At 41.2% G+C, this 16,489-nt stretch overlaps 1 protein-coding gene across 2 annotated transcripts in view; it reads right to left on the bottom strand.

The window, feature by feature from the left end:
• PALM2AKAP2 (PALM2 and AKAP2 fusion) overlaps nt 1-16,489 on the bottom strand; it is a 267,144-nt gene that overhangs the window by 131,779 nt on the left and 118,876 nt on the right. The gene's annotated exons all lie outside the window — the stretch shown is intronic.

The following is a 16,489-nucleotide window of genomic DNA, read 5'->3' as shown; positions in this document are numbered from 1 at the left end:
AGAGTTGATATGATTTTTGAGGCATTAAGGGAAGATTGTGAGGGTCTTGGAGGAGAGTAAGGGGATCTGAAAATGTACTATTCCATTTCCTCCCCCCCACCTGCCCAATTACTGAAGCAGCTGGAGTGTTGAACTCTGAGACTAAGCACCTATTTTCCTTCTGCTACCAGGGGGATACAGAGCAATTAAAATAAATGAAAAAGAAACAAAAGCTGAGAGGCCTCCTACACGCTGAATATGCCCTTACTCTGTGAAGTCACTGACCTCCACAGAACTACTCCAGACAAACTTCAGGGGAGTGTTGTGCTATCTGAACCAGCTGCTAAATATTTTATTAAAAATATCCCAATCACCCCTTTTTGTTTTTTCCTCAGAAATTTTAAAAGGGGACATGCATGGAAATACCTTGTTTTTGAAACCTTAGTTACAGCAGCAATATTAAAATTGTCTAGTCTGTTTTTGGTATTTACTTGGATGACTCTGTTTTGTACAGCAGAGGAATTATCAGCCGAACATCTTCTCATGGCTATGGAATAAAGTGAGGTGGAATGAAAACAAGAGCATGTCACAGGCCATGGTATGCAGTAAGACATGGAATATGTACCTGTTGTATCCAGGAGTCCAAGCACTAAGTTAGTTGCACATGATAATGCCCTTGCAATTCATGGTCTTCTCACAGACACTACTGCTAACTCAAGTTCATGATCCCTCCTTTTGCCATGTTGAAACAAATTCTGAATTAGGAACGTATTTGCAAAATCAAAGAGATTGAAACAATCATAATAATTTCTCTCAGCAGAATCAATTCTTGTCCTTCAATGACAGAACCATGCCAGTTCTCCCAGCATTCACAAAGTCTTCTTGGACAGCCAAATTGACTTTCTGTCATTGAACACAAGTAGGAAAAAAACCCAATTTGAAGCCCCACCTACTGCAAAAGTTTCAGGACTAAATTATAAAGCAGAAATGCAGGGCCATTTTCCCTTCTGATGCAAAAAAGTACCATATTGCAAAAGTGTGTGTGTGTGCGTGTGTGTGTGCATACACATTTTATCTGTATGGCTTCTGAGTGAAAGGAGCTGAGGGTGGGTACTTGTGTAGCAATGAGCAATTTGTGGTGCATTTTTTAAATGTCAGAGTTAAAGATGAATTTTTAAATTTCCGAGAAGGAGGCATGTGATACCTAGCTATGTTATCCATCCTATCATAGTTCAAACCTCAGGTAAACACACCATTTCAGGAGAAAAACAACTACTTGAGGATTTTTTCTTCCCCCCCACCCCCCACCTACAATTCAGATTATGGTGAGGTTCTTCCAGTCCTGATATAGAGAGGATGCTGTCTGTGATAAGCCCTGAAAGAAAATTGCACACTGTTTACTTTGTCAGTCCTTGAATAATTCAGTGTTCTTTTCTCACAAATTATATATGCTGTATGGAATACTTCCCTCACTCAGGAAATAAGTTTGCTCATAACATACTGCCTTGCTAGCAAAACCCAATCTTTTTTTTTCTTCTGCAAATATGAAAATGTGCCATGTGATCCTAGGGCAACAGGGTCCACAATATGCTTGGCAATGTATAACAGGAGAAGAAAAGGAAAAAAGAAATGAGACAGTAACAGGTACGATGAGTTAATATGTATGAAGGATCTCATAAAAATAACAGCTGCAGGGCACAGCAGTGGAGGAAAGGGGAAAAAAAAAAACTGTGGAGTTAGTCTTTTAATTCTTTTAGTGAGAGAGGCAGGTCCTGTGCAGTATGTCCTTGAGATCACAGCATAACTTGAACAGTGGTAGGTAGAGAGAAACACAGTAAAAAGACACAGAAATAGGCGCAGTGAAAAGGCAGATTTATTTACTAGTAATACTGTACAGAGAAAAAAAAAGAGAAGCCACAGTTACAGCATGGCTGTTGCTGGCAGTGTTCTTGGTTTTTTTATTTTGGTTTTTTTTGTACTCATTTTTTTAATCTGAAGAAAAAAAAACATAACAGTCAAAAAAGTACACTTCAGGTTACAAAGTACAGCAGCTATCCCCAGCAATTCTAATCCAGTGTTAGCACAGCAGTTTTTCCCCAACAAAATGGGATTTTATTTACATTAGCTCACAAAGAAAGTGGGAGACTAAAGCTTAAAAAAAATCTCAACCACAATCTACATTCACCATAAAAGCTGCATTTTACACAACATTTTCTTGAACCCCTAAAAAGAGTTGTTCTTTGCCTATGGAATGAACATAGTTGGGAGGGGCAGAAAACCTTCATAAATGTGTTCTTTGCATTTGTCCTGACCTTCTTGCTAGCTTCTTCTTGGCGATCTTTGCTGCAGTCAGATTCAATTGGCCAATGGAGAAGGAAAAACATTCAGATTGATTATTTCTCTTGCATGTGCCCCTAAGCAGTTCCTTGTGAAATAACAGGAATAACAGGTGCAATATTTGAGACCATCAACAGTAAAGCACCCTAATGATAAATACTGGCTGATCTTCATACATCCTGAAAGCTATTCCCTAACCTGCACAGTGCTAAGTATGTGTTACACTTCAAGTGTGTGCTTAAGGTTAGTGTAGCTCAAGCACCACGTTCAACTGGGACTTTATACGGTTGCACAAAACCTTCTTAATTTTGGAGTTTGCCTCTCTTTAACAGGCATGTTATCTTGGAGGGATACCAGTTGATTCTTGTCAGCTAATTTTACTGAGAATGCCTTTGCATGCTGGATCAGTCTGTGGGGAAGTTCACGTTTTCTCCAGGCTATTTTGCCCTGCTAATAGCAACCTGACATGTGGTGGGGTGGATTGCCTTCTGCTGCTGTAAGATCTGCTTTCTAGATGCTGATATTTTATGTACCTGGACACATCTGGCTTGTATGAGTTCAAGGGGCATAGTATGTTTAAAAAGAATAGTAAGAGAGACAGCAGATTTACCTAAATAGTGAGATTTTAATGGAACTTGCTGTATGGGTAACCCACAGGACGCCAGATTAATAGAGAGGGAGAGTGCTCCTCTAATTCAAATATGTCTGAAGAGTCTAGAAAAATACTGGAAAATGTCCAAATAGTGAGGACAAGATACCATAATTTCTTAGAACTGACACCAGCAGGCCTAGGGTGAGTTTTATAAGTCTGGTGTCTCCTTTCTTCCCCCTCTTTATTCTAGGAGACCACAGAAAGGGAAGCAGTTGGATGAAGAAAAAGGATCAGTTGAGCCATAGTGTCCAGAATGAGAACAAGCACAGAGACAGGGGACAGGCAGAGTCTGGGGCAGAGATGTGCAGAGAGAAAAATTTGGAAATAAAAGTTACACTGCCTCTTTTCTGTTGTGTTTGCGTGGAGGTGTAAAGTTTACCCCTCTGTCCCCTGCGTCTCCAGGCAGTGGGATTTAGAGAGTTCTTGGAGGGTGTTTGTCTCCTCAAACACAGTCAGCAAGGAGACCATGCTCTAAAACCCTCTGCAGAAAAGTGCACCAGTTTCACAACACCATTTAAAATTTTAATTAAACTAATAAGAAGACACAGTTAAAGCAGCATAAGCCTTGCCTGTAGCATATTGCTTAAGGACCAGACCCTATACACGTTTGTGCATGTGCTTAAATTTTACTTGTCTGGGTCATCCCATTAAAATGGACAACTTGGATGCTTGATTTTATGCTCATGGGCAAACCTTTAGGTCTTACAGACCCTACCAATAGATATGCAAGGTCTAAATTTTGGTACAAGTCACTAACATATCAGTGCAAGTTAAAAAGGTATAAACATACCAAAATTGGTGAGCTTGAGTTACTTAGCTAATTCTAAAAAATTAATTAAGGGTTTTTAAAATTCAATTTCTGAAGTAGATTAATTCTTAGAACAAACCCCTAAACCCACCTTTGAGAAGAATTTGGGAAACAATTGCAGGAAAGCTTTGAAATACAATAGCAGCGAAACCCCGTAAAGTAAGAGAAGCTTTTGCAAACTGAAGGAAGGGGCTTGGAATTCTTCAAGTTTGCACTTAAGAAAAGTAGCCTATTCTTAATCCACTGAACAGCCTAAGTGGAACCATCACAGGTAAAAAGCTATAGATTTTGCAAGACTCTTTGAACCCACAAGGAAAAAGGCTCAACTTTATAATTGTTTAATTTTAAATACAAGTGGGAGATTTTAAAGAACTTCATGCACCCTTGTCATTATTTACAAGCTAAGTTAATAGAAGTTTATATTACAAGTTGGATTTATATTCTTTGCACTAGGTGACAATCCATTTATATTCTAAACTGAATAAATTCAGCCATTTTATAGAATTTACTTTTACATACAAAAATTACAGTCTATAATTTTGTTGGATATTGTCATAGTCTGCAACTATTAAGCTCAGAACTAAAGTTTATTCCTGCTGCTCAGAAGGCTCAAGAAATACCATCTGAGCAAATCCCAAACTTTCCAACAGACAGTGAGAACTGGTTGCAACTTAGTGAGTTTAGAAAAAAATAAAGAGTCCATGCCTCAGCATGTGGGAAAATCCTCTACTTCATCTAAAATATTTTGTTCAACTCTTTCCAGTGGCACCATCTCTTGCACTTTGAAATCTAATGTTGGATAAAATATGATGAAACATGTGTTTCCCCTGTTAGCCATACCACTCTGCTGAAAGTAGTTAGCTGTTGTCTACTCTGTTGGCTTTCTAGGTAAAGAAATTTGTCTAGTTATAGAAGGTGTAGGTCCACCTTTTTCTGTGAAATATGTTTAATTATTTAGCTGTGTCTGTAGCAGTTATATTGGATTCTACTCTTCTAAATTGACTGTTTAAAAAGTGTTGTGATCCTTCTTCCTGGAAAAAAATGTGGTTAAGTCTACAAAAGATCCCAAGAATTTGGGCATTGTCATAAATGTATGAAAAAGTTGAAAGGCTCAATGTCATGGGAAGGATGATATTCCAAAACTCAACACCCATCTAGGGTTTGTATCTCATTACAAAAATATTTATTCCTTAAAAAAATACACAAATGTAAAATACTACATTTTCTATTATATCCCCGCTTACTTTCCAAGTATGCCATTTGGATGTTTGACTAAATTAAAAGGTAGAACACCTTTTATTTCTCTAGCAACTCTCTATGCTATCTTTTTGCTCAGATTAGTTTGTGGAATCTTAATAATTTGAGTGTGAAGAATCAGTAGTGAACTTAGGTAAAATGGCAGGGGATAAACACATTGGCCATCAGGGAAGCCCCTCTGAATGTTTGCTCATGGATGGTAGCAATGCTGACTCAGGACTTGATCCCACTGGATGCTAAGCACCATTTTGCTTTGTATTTTTCTCAGTAGAGGTACAATGCTTGGAGTTAGCCTCTCTGCTTACACCACCTTGGGCAAACTCAGCAGTGTATAAAATCTGTATAGGTACATAAGGAACACCCAAACTATGCTCTGCGTCGATCATTCATGCCCTGATCTTGCAGACTCCTACGATGTTCTTCCTGTGAGGAGTCCTGTTGACTGAAACAGGTCTACACACAGCAGAATTAGGCATGCACATTTTTGTTTGCAAGACTGAAGTCTCATACTGCACTGGTAGAAGCACACTTCTCAGAGAAGGGCTTATGCACACCTCTCTTGCTGGGGATTGAAAGATAATGTTGTGTTTATACAGCTTTGGAATACAGCCTGCACTTTTTGGAAAAAAAAAAATAAGGAAATAAAAGATACAAAAAAGAAGAAGGAAACCCAAGAGTGCTAAGGCAAACTGTCAAATGGCACATCATACCTACTTTGTCATTCATTTAGATAACATCACAAAGGCAGACCAGAGGAGTTCTGTAAACATATACCATACAGTACATCAGCCACAAGAAATTAAAAAAAGAAAACAACCCTGTAATTCTTTTCTTTCTGTATTGATAATCTAGTAATTGAAAGAGATTGCCTAGCCACTAATCATAATGCTGTGGTTTTTGATTTGTTTTTTTTTCTGCTTAAAAAAAAAAAAAAAAAAGAAGAAAGAATGGAAGTAAAATGCAGTGGTTTGCAAAAGAAATGGTCCCTGAATGCAAACAAGGGACGACATGGAGATTGGGTTTATAGAAACTTAGAAAATACAAAATATAAAAAAGTTTCCTAGGTTACTTTTTTCCCAGTCTAGGAAAAAATACACTGAAAAGAGGTTTTTCTTTGTTTTTTTTACAAAAGTTAAGGCGAGCAGTTTGTTGTGGCAAAATGCTATTACTGAACCAGTGTCTGACTCTCCTTTTTCATATCCCCTCATGCTGAAACTGAAAATATACATGTGATGATATAAGTTAAACAGACAGGGATTTTGCTTAAAATAATATAAAAAAACCCATCCCATAATGATGCTTACAAAAATCTCTCTCTGCTTGACCACAGAGCAGGCCGCTTTCCTTGTGCCTGATTGTGCATGGATTTTCACAGGCAGCCTCCTATCCAAGGGTAAGGGGAAAACCAACCCTTTCAAAGCCCAAACAATCCCTGGAAAACCAGTTTACATTCATCAGCCTGGTCTAATGCATCTGAATTCTGCTGTAACTTGGCTGCAGGCTAGTGGCCAGAAGGGACAAGGCAATGTCCAGGCATGGCTGCTGCCCTTGTGGAGGAGGATGATTGGCATAAGTGTGTTTCAGCTAAGGCCCTGCGATTTCAGACCCATTAGCTCCTATTTCATGCTTTTCCTGACCTCAGATGGGGAACTGCCTTTGACCTGTAAAGACCAACCCTATGCAGGTGAACCTTTAGCTTTCCTGGACCTACTGGGGCCTGTTAACCACGGAGTTAATGTGAACACATAAAAACGACTGGCCTTCCTAGGCACTCAATGTTAGCTACAAGTACTGAGCAGTAGGTATTTGTGAGGTTTAAGGTTTAAGGCTTGTGCTCTACTTCTAACCACTAAAGGGCCACTTCTGGACTTCTGGATGGTGTGCCACCATCTCCCCACCGTGCTGTGCCTTGGTGCAGTGGTCTCAGACATGTTCTGGTCCCAGCATCAGCAAACATCTCCCAAAGCTGGCTGCTAAGGGAGTCATCCCCAAAATGCTGAGTTGGTGCTGAACCAGAAGGTCATCTGACAGGGGAGCACATGGCTCAAGAGATGCAGGGACAGAATGGGTTAGATTAGCATGACACCATAAATTTCCCAAGCAGGAGGTTTTGAAAAAAAATTTTCATATGAGGACAGGAGTAGAGGGGCAAAAAGATTAGGCTGTGAAGATATCATGAGGCCAGGATGGCTGTGAAGGTGGCATCATACCCAGAGGGGAAGAGGTGGTGAGCAACAAGATGACTGGCCAGGCCAGGAGGAGTTGGCTGGGAGATCTGTTTCCGAGTATTACTGGTGAGGTGACCAGGCCCCAGAGTGACAGAACCATTGCAAAATGTGCCGGGCTCCCACATCATCCACAGGTACATGCAAGACAGAAAGGGCTTCACCCTTTGTGTTGCAGGGCTCCTAAACATGCCTGGGGACAGCCTCACCTGCCATATTGGGATCAAAACTTAGGGCCTTGTTTTAAGAAATGTTTAGAATTGTAAATGTTTAGCATTTCTGGGAAAAGAGAGTAAGGGAAAAAAACAAAACACCCAACCACCACCACCAACAACCAAAAAAAACCCTAAACCCCACAGAACTCAGCCAAAACCACACATAGGCTGCTAGTTTTTAACAGCCACCAGACCTTTTGTTGCAATATGAGGCTCTGTGGCCCTTCCACCCTGTGATTAAACTTAACCACCTAAGCCTGAGTCAAAGAATGATGTGCAGAGCTTCTCTGGGTGAGTTTGGTCCTTCTCCCAAACAAAAGCCCCCAGGGGAGGCAAAGGGAGCATGTGGAAGTTTATTCATTTCTGCCACTCCAGCTGATATGGAGGTCAGCAAAATTTCTGCAGGTGTCAAAGAGGTAAGACTGTCTTTCATTACGCTTGCTTTTTTACTACTTGTTTGGGGGTTTTTTTGTCTGACAGTCACCTGGGCAGTGGTGAGAAGTTTCATTGACCAGTTCCATAGTGACAGCTGCGTGACCTAACATGGGAATTACCTTCTGCTTTTTCATATGTGTAGGTTTTCAGTGTGCCCCACTGTAGTACCACCACTGAATAAGTGTCTTTTTTTACTGGCACAGAAAGAAAAGAGTACAGAGCAAGAACTGTGCTCAATCAGATGCTCTGGACTAACAATTAATGCAGTAAAAGCACCATCCAAGAAAGAAGAGAAATATCATAAGAACCACCTCAGACTGAAAAGAGGTTTTTGTTGTTTTCTTTTTTTTTTCCTTTTTTTTTACTATTTTTTTCAGTTGCTGTTATTGATTTTTAAAGTCTGATAGTTTCAAAGACACTTCAAAATAATCTTCAGCACTTGTTCACACTATCAGAAAATATAAAACCTGATTTTTAATCTCACTCATGTAGTTATAATTCCAGAATAACTCCACTACAGTGAGGGAAGTTAAACTTAAGCCAAACTGGTGTGATACAAGAATCAGGTTCATAATAACTCACCATGAAAAAGCTAGCTGCTTTCTCATTTAGAAGAATCAAGGAACAAGAAAAAAAAAAAGAAAGACCTATTGATTTTGGATGCCTTCACATTTTTACATTTTCATCTTTAGTTGTTTTTTAAGAGGCCTGATTTTCAGAGGTCAGATGAAGAAAAATGCACTGGAAATCAGGCATCTTTTAGTGACCCATGTTAGAAAATGAAGCATCCAAAACACCAGCAGTTTTTGAAAATATTAGTCCTGTGGCTACAGGATCTCCCAAAACAGCTGCTGTGACAAAACTCCAGTGGGCCTCCACGGGAGTTTTACCTGGACAAGCAGGGCAGCTTTGGACCCAACTGCCTGTCATTATGTAGGTGCACTGGAGGTACACTCTGTGAGAAATTACACTTCTGTAAGAACTACAAAGGAAAACTCTGGCCCTGTCCCCATTTCCAGCGCTGAGAATTTTGCCACTGAATCCAGTAGGAACAGGGTCAGACTGTCAGAAAATTTCATATATTCTAGGGAAATAGAAAGCAGCATCCCTCTTCTACTGGAGTTCAGCAGGAAAATTTCCTGTATAAACATTGGCAGAGTTACTGAAAGTGACTCTGATGAGTGAGTCCATTTCTGTTGGTGCGACAGCTGCATCTTTTTCATGTCAATTTCAACTGTAATTTGGGGAGATGAAGTGCATTTACAATACTGTAATCTGGAAGATTTATATAAGGCAGAATGATCATTCATACATTTTCTAGAAAGAATAATTAAGGTCCACTTCTGGTATCACCAATTAGCGGAAATGGTTAATGGGCTTTTCTGACACTGCAAACTAAACTTGAAAGTTACTAAAAAACAAAATGATGCAATTTTTTGGGAAAGGCTTGCCTGATTTTTAGCAAATCAAAACAGTAAAGTGATCTGAGCCTTCCCCAAGAAATAAAAAATATGATACATAAAATAATGTTTAATGTGATTTTTCTTAAAAAGGAGAAGTAACATTTTTTTAAGGCTCTCATATCTGGTGGCTGTGAAACTCAGACTCCCACAAAATCCTAGGAATCTGATCAAGCCTGCCAGATACTTAAAGAAAAAACATAAAAAGTGTTTTCATTATATATATAAAATATATATATATAAATCAAATAAACATATGTTCCATTTCTCATTTATCTCTCACTCTGTAGTACTAAGGAAAAAACAAAACAAAACACAACACCATCACCAACAACACAAAGAAAAAGAGAAGCCAAAAGCCCCCAGCCCCTCCCCAACACCAAATAGTATGCCTGATGGGAAAATAACCATGCGTTCCTCTTCTGGAAGAACTAGAAAGAAAAGCAACCCAACTGCAAGGCAATGGAGGCATTCACTTCCAGTTCACAGTATTGCAGTTAGAAGTACAGTGAGGTCTAGGTAAGTGATGGAGCAGGAGCTGCCTGGAGCAGGGAAGGAGGAGGTGTTCACATGACAATACAGCATTGACAGCGCTTTTTCTTTTGTGTACCTGGGGCAGCTTCCAAGGGCAGGCTCTCTTCCTTCCCCTCAGGAGAGGAGGGCTCTGTCGTGTCCGACAGGGGCCTGCCAGAGACCAGCTCTGCAGCGTTCCCATCCATGGTGGAAACATCAGTCACTGTCTTCTCCCGCAGTGACTTCTCATCATCTTCATCGATCAGCACAAGCTCTGCCTTGATGGTCTCATCATAGCCCAGCACTTTCTTTGTCTCCTCTTCATCATCGATGTTCTGGTAGCCCATAAATATCATTGTCACCGGCTGATCTGCACTGGGCTCTGGGGTTTCGCTGCCACAGGGTTTGTCTTGTGGCTGAGGGTTCACAGCACGTCCTTTGCTGGATTTGTGTACCATCTCTAGCTTTGCCTCCTTGAAGAGCATTTGCTCCTTCATATGGCTAAGGTTTCCATCGGCTACCACATTTTTGTCTGACACAGTCATTGTTTCATACCCTCCTTTTACACTTGATTGTCCAGCTTTTTGCATAAGTTCATCTACGTCCTTTGAGCTTAATTTATGTACTCCATTTTCTACCACTGTGCCACCAGAGTGAACCTCATAGACTACCTTGGAACCATCATCATAGACTTTGAATCCTCTTTGATGGGCCTCATCTGGGCCAACAGGTGAAGCAGAGACAATCTTGGTCTCTCCTGTCTGTTTGTCTTTCTCCACATTAATTTCCATGGTGCACAAAGCTTGAATGAAAACAAGAGAGGAAGTGCATGTTACAACAAAAAAAGCCAGTGAATGGTTAATTGCCAAACAGACAAAGAAAACTACAGTGCCCCTTTTCCCTGTCTCCTGCTTCTAAAGGGCTAAGCGATCTACGTTAGAGGTGGGCTGCAATGCTGTGGACAGTGTTACACTATGGCTTTTTATGCAGGTGGAGGCTGGGCATATTTGTGGCAAACACGACCTTCTCTTCCAGCTCACATCACATGGAGCTGTCTTTGGTCAACTAGGAGCACCAAGAGGTTAGGTGTAATTTAGACAAGGGGAGGTGATAGCATGCAGGTTGCCCTCTAACTTTTCATTCTGAACCTGCCTCAAAATTCAGAGAGAACCCCTCTACTCTCTTTTCTGCCATCAAACTGCCAGTAAGTTGGTATCAAGTTGTGTTTGCTGCAACACCCAGGCCATTTAATTATCAATACTTGTCCTTGATTAACTCTGCCATTCGTAGCACTCAAAACATTTCAGAAGGGTGAAGAAATATTGTTTATCTCTGTTCTGCATGTGGGAAAACAAAATCACATGGGAATATGACAAGCTCTCCCACAGGTGTGTGGCAGGGCAGCTCTCTCAGCTTTCACACCAAGACAACAACTGTGACCTCTGCTTCCAGGTTAAGAGAATGTACAAAACACCCAAAAGTGCTCCCTTGTTTATGTGAAATAAGCATCAAACACCACTGTGAAAATTGAAAAAAAAGTAATAATGAACCGATTTTCAAAGAGTCATGAAACAACAGGTAAAAACATGTGTGAGGGCTGTTGCTTTGGAATAGCAAAGGTTTTGTGGCAGTTAAGGATGTAGTAATGAGATGAAAAGTGTAGACCACACAGTGGGAATAGACGAGCAGACTACTCTGCTCCAAACCCCATTCTGAGATATGATGACATACCACTAGACAGCTTTTCAAAGAAAAAATGTGCAAAGGCATCTCAGACTTTCCAAAGTGTTCATTTGTTTAAGCATTCCTTGTATGCATATGAAGACATTTGGCTCCTGGACAGACATCCACAGACACTTAATTACAAATTACCACAGGCAGTGACAAGTGTTTGTGAAACTTACTATGATCACTTTCATCAACAAACCTCAATGGCATAAACATGATTTATTTTACCTGGGAATACCACAAACTGGAATGTTTGCTTTTTTTTCCTGATTTACTTTCAAGTGAGTACAGAATATCCTTGCCCCAAGAATCAATGTACCTTGGTTTGTATTTAAAAAAAATAATTAATATAAAAAATTTCAGTTACTTTAATATATTTCCTCAGTCTTTTTATTCACACACAGTAGAACTACCTTTCCTGTAACCTTAAATCAAAGTATTTCATCATCAATAGGAAATTTATCATGACATGCATGATTACACTGCCTATAGTGCTAGATAGAAAATGAATGGGTTGGTGAGCATGCACATGCTCTTCATGACATGGTCTCCTTTGCCCCCTAGGAGTGCAGTCTGGTTGGCAAAATGGTTGGGTCTGTCCATCTACATGCTGTGTACATCTGCTCAGACCTCAGCCAGCCCCAGCAGGAACTGGATAGGTCAAGTACAACACCACAGAAACACCTGCATGTAGCCAGGGGACAGAGATGCTGGTGGGTGAAGGAGCATTTCTGCCTCTTGAGAGTGATGCATTGCTGAAGGCTAGAGTGGGCTGCAGAAGCACCATTCTCCCCTTGACCATTGCAACCTAGGGACTATCCCTAAGGACTGTGTTTTTCCACTGCTTCAGGACATTTGTGGACTAGTTGTGTCCATAGCTGTCACAACCCTGGGCACAGGATGCCCACTTCCACACTAAAGTAGGGCTTACAGTTTTTTAACATCCCTCCTGGGCTGGCATTTTCATGCCTGGCCACCCCACAGCAGTCTGGGCAGCCAGAAGGGAGCTGCAAGGCTGAGAGCTGCACTCTGCTCTGAGGTGTGCAGCTGGAGACTGTAAGGCAGCTGGCATGGTTGGAAACAGGAAATTAAGGCTGGAAATAAAGTAAGACCTGTTGCCCCAGGCCTGGCAGCAATTAATTTTCAAAGCAATTGGTATGAGAAATTGTGGCAGACAGTGCCATATTGAAGCTCAAAGAGCAGCTAGCATGGATCACTTGCTCTGGACTGTCCCAGCCTAGGAACTGGTGTGCAAGTGCCCTTTATATCTTATTCAAGTGTCTCTGCTCTGAAGCCTTTATTCCAATTTATAGTGATAATTGAACAAAGAGATGCAGGTACCAACACTAACACTCTAGAACTTTCTAGGCGCAGTTTCTTGAGGGAGAAGAAGAAAGGAAGAAGAATTTTTTATGTTGGCTTGGTCCCTAGGGCTTGGGTGAGTGGGCTCTGCACATCACTTGGCCTCTCCAGGGCTGCTCAGACAGATATTGTTCAACAACTTTCAGCATTACAAAGACAAAAATAGAGGCTGACTTGTCTGTGGTGAAGATCATAAAACTAGCACGTTTCTGAGTGGCCAGCTGAACTGAAGATAAGCTGAACCATGAGGCAGCAACAGCACATCCAGAAAATCATGTCTGATGGGCAGAATTTCCTGACTTGTCCTGAGCACCACAATTCAAAAGACAGGGCACCACCTGCCCATCAACTAGCTGCCTTTTACCTTCTTAGAGAGAATTAGCACCTCGAGTTCCCCTAGAGCTCCTGTGCTTCTTTTTCTTTGAAAATTAAAAATATTTGGTGCATGGCTTTTCATTACAGACTGGTGATTTTCATGTGAAATAGTTGAGTGTCATGTATGTGCAGTGCAGAAGAGCATGCCATCTGTCAGACCCTCCCTGTTTGATGCACAAATATAGGTCGGTATTGTGCATTATAAGAAGGCTTGTAGAGTAGGAATGAATTCCAAAGCAGATAGCAAAAATTGGAGAGTTAAATCATGTGAACCTGGCTGTATTTGAGTTTGTGACCTTGATGAGCATGATCCTGGCAAGGAGCAAAGACAAACTGCAAAGGAAGCAAAGGAAGTCTGTAAGTACACAGGTTAGGAAAAAAGGCCAAGAAGAATCTACCTCCTTGTATTTCCCTGCAAACAAGAATGAAGATCTGGTGATAACTGATATAGAGGAGGCTGAGGTACTCAATGAGCTCTTTTGCCTCGGTCTTCAATGGAGTCAAGCTTCCCAGTTCTCTGAAGTATCTGATTCTCTGGGTGGGTGGAGGGAAGTAAATATACCCTCCCACTGCAAGGGAAGAATATGTTTGGGATCCCTTGATGAAGCTGAATAGTCACAAGTCCATGGGACTGGATGACATGCATCCCAGAGTCCTCAGGGAACTGGCTGATATTCAAGGCCAGGCTGGACAGAGCTCTGAGAAACCTGGTCTAATGGGAGATATTCCTGTCCCTAGCAGATGGGTTGGGGGAATGAGATGATCTTTAAGTTCCCTTTCAACCCAAACTAGTCAATGATTCTTTAATTCTGTGTTGTTGCCAAGCTACTCTCCATCACATTTGAAAAGTAATGGCAGTCAAGTGAAATGCCCACTGACTGGAAAAAGGGAAACACTGCCCACATTTTTTAAAAGGGGAGAAAGAAAGAACTGGGAAACTATAGAGCAGTGAGCTTCACCTTTGTGCCTAGGAAGATAATGGAGCAGATGGTCCTAGATGATATGCTAAGGCACATAAAAGATAAGGAGGTTATCTGAGGAACTATCATGGTTTTACTAATGGAAAATCACGCTTGACTAATATGGTGGTCTTCTGTGATGGAATAATGGCAAAGGTCACCAAGGGAAGACCAACAGATGTCATCTATCCAGACTTCTGCAAGGCCTTTGACATCCTTGTCTCCAAATTGGAGAGACATAGATTTGATGGATGGACTATTTAGTGGATAAGGAATTGGCTGGCTGGCTGGAGCCAGAGAATTTTGATCAATGCCTCTGTGTGCAGATGAAGGCCAGTGATGAGTGGTTTTCCTCTGGGCTCTCTCTTGGGACTGGTGCTCTTCAGCATCTTTATTAATGACATGGGCAGTGAGATCCAGGGCACCCTCAGCAAATCTGCAGATGGCACAAAGCTGAGCAGGGCAGCTGACACAAAAGAAGGAAGGGATGCCATCCAGGGGGACCTGGACAAACCAGAGAAGTGGGGCCATGAGAATCTTACGAAGTTCAGCAAGTGCAAGTGCAAGGAGCTGCACCTGGATCGAGGCAATTCCAAATGCGAGGACAGACTGGGAGAAGGAGTCCTTGAGAGCAGCCCTGAGGAGAAGGACTTGAGGGTTCTCAGGATGAAAAGTTGGATATCAGGCACCAGTGTGCACTTGCAGCCCAGAGAGCCAATTGTATCCTGGTTTGCATCAAAAGAAGTGTGGCCAGCAGCTTGAGGGAGGAGATTATCCCCCTCTCCTCTGCCCTTGCTCTATCCACCCAGAGTACTGCATCCAGGTCTGCGATGTCTCAGCACAAGACAGACATCAGCATTTTTGGAGCAGATTCAGAGGAGAGCCATGAAGATGATCAGAGGGATGGAGCACCTCTCTCATGAAGACAGACTGAGAAGGCTGGAATTGTCCAGCCTGGAGAACAGAAGACTTTGTGGAGACCTTATTGCAGCCTTCCAGTACCATTAGAAGGCTTATAAAAATGAGGGAGAGGGACTTTATAAGGGCAGACACAGACAGGACAAAGGGCAATGGTTTTAAACTGAAAGAGGGCAGATTTAAACATCAGAGGGTGGTGAGACATGGAACAGACTGCCCAGAGAAGCTGTGGATGCCCCATCCCTGCAAGGTTTTGAAGGCCTGGCTGGATGGTGCCCTAAGCAACCTGATCTAGTGAATGGCATCCCTGCCCATGGCAGGGCACTTGGAACTAGATGACCTTTAAAATCCCTTCCAAGCCAAATCTAAAATTCTGTGGTTCTATATTCAAGAAGAGTTGCAAGATACATATTTTTATCTATGGTATGGAGTAGTATGATGTAACAATGTCTTATTCAATAGGGAGACTTCAGGCAACAAATTCTATCACTTCTTCAAGAATGCTGTCCCCAAAGGTTAACAGGAGTGATCCTTTTGTATTTTAACTCTGGATAATTTGCTTAAGCTTTTGACTCTGTCAACATTTTATTTTCATGTCTTCTACTGTGATTTTAGATATTCTGCAGTGTTTTTGGATATTGGTATAACATGGGGTTTATGACCAAACCTGGGACCACATTAAAGCTACTTGGCTAAGCAAATGCATAAACATATATTAATTTCTTAGAAAGTTGTTCACTAGTAAAAGGCACTGCCATGAGAGAAGTGAATAACAGAACCTTGTTTATCTGCCTGTGTGCATTATGTTTGTTCTCTGTGAGAAAACCTAACGGCCCAGCTTGTCAAAGTAGTTACAAAATGAACTAACATTGGCGCTAAAATGTCTTTTTTTAACCAAAGCATGTTTACTGCAAAATGTGATCGACTAATAGAATATAAAACTACGTGACAATAGAGTTGGAACTGAAAGCAGTACTTGAAGATGACAGCCAGTATTCACAAGTACAAGTTTCTGCAGAAGCTTTAATTACAGTGAAACATGATGCAGCACTTCAGGACAAGATACCAACGTGCCAACAGAAGGATCTAGATTCTGCCTGTTTTGTAGATTCAGAGGCTTTTCTTTAAAAAAAATCTACTTACACTTTGAGCCTCTTTTAAGATGGATGGTTACAGCCAACCTTTAAGAACACCTATTGCACACACACGATACATTTATCAAGGACTACATTAACAAGGCTTCTGAGTCATCCATACTTTCTTGTT

Source organism: Ammospiza nelsoni, chromosome Z (genome assembly GCF_027579445.1).
Source record: "Ammospiza nelsoni isolate bAmmNel1 chromosome Z, bAmmNel1.pri, whole genome shotgun sequence".
Taxonomy (NCBI): domain Eukaryota; kingdom Metazoa; phylum Chordata; class Aves; order Passeriformes; family Passerellidae; genus Ammospiza; species Ammospiza nelsoni.
The sequence above is the reverse complement of the archived record's forward strand: the minus strand, read 5'-3'. Positions and strand labels throughout refer to the sequence as shown.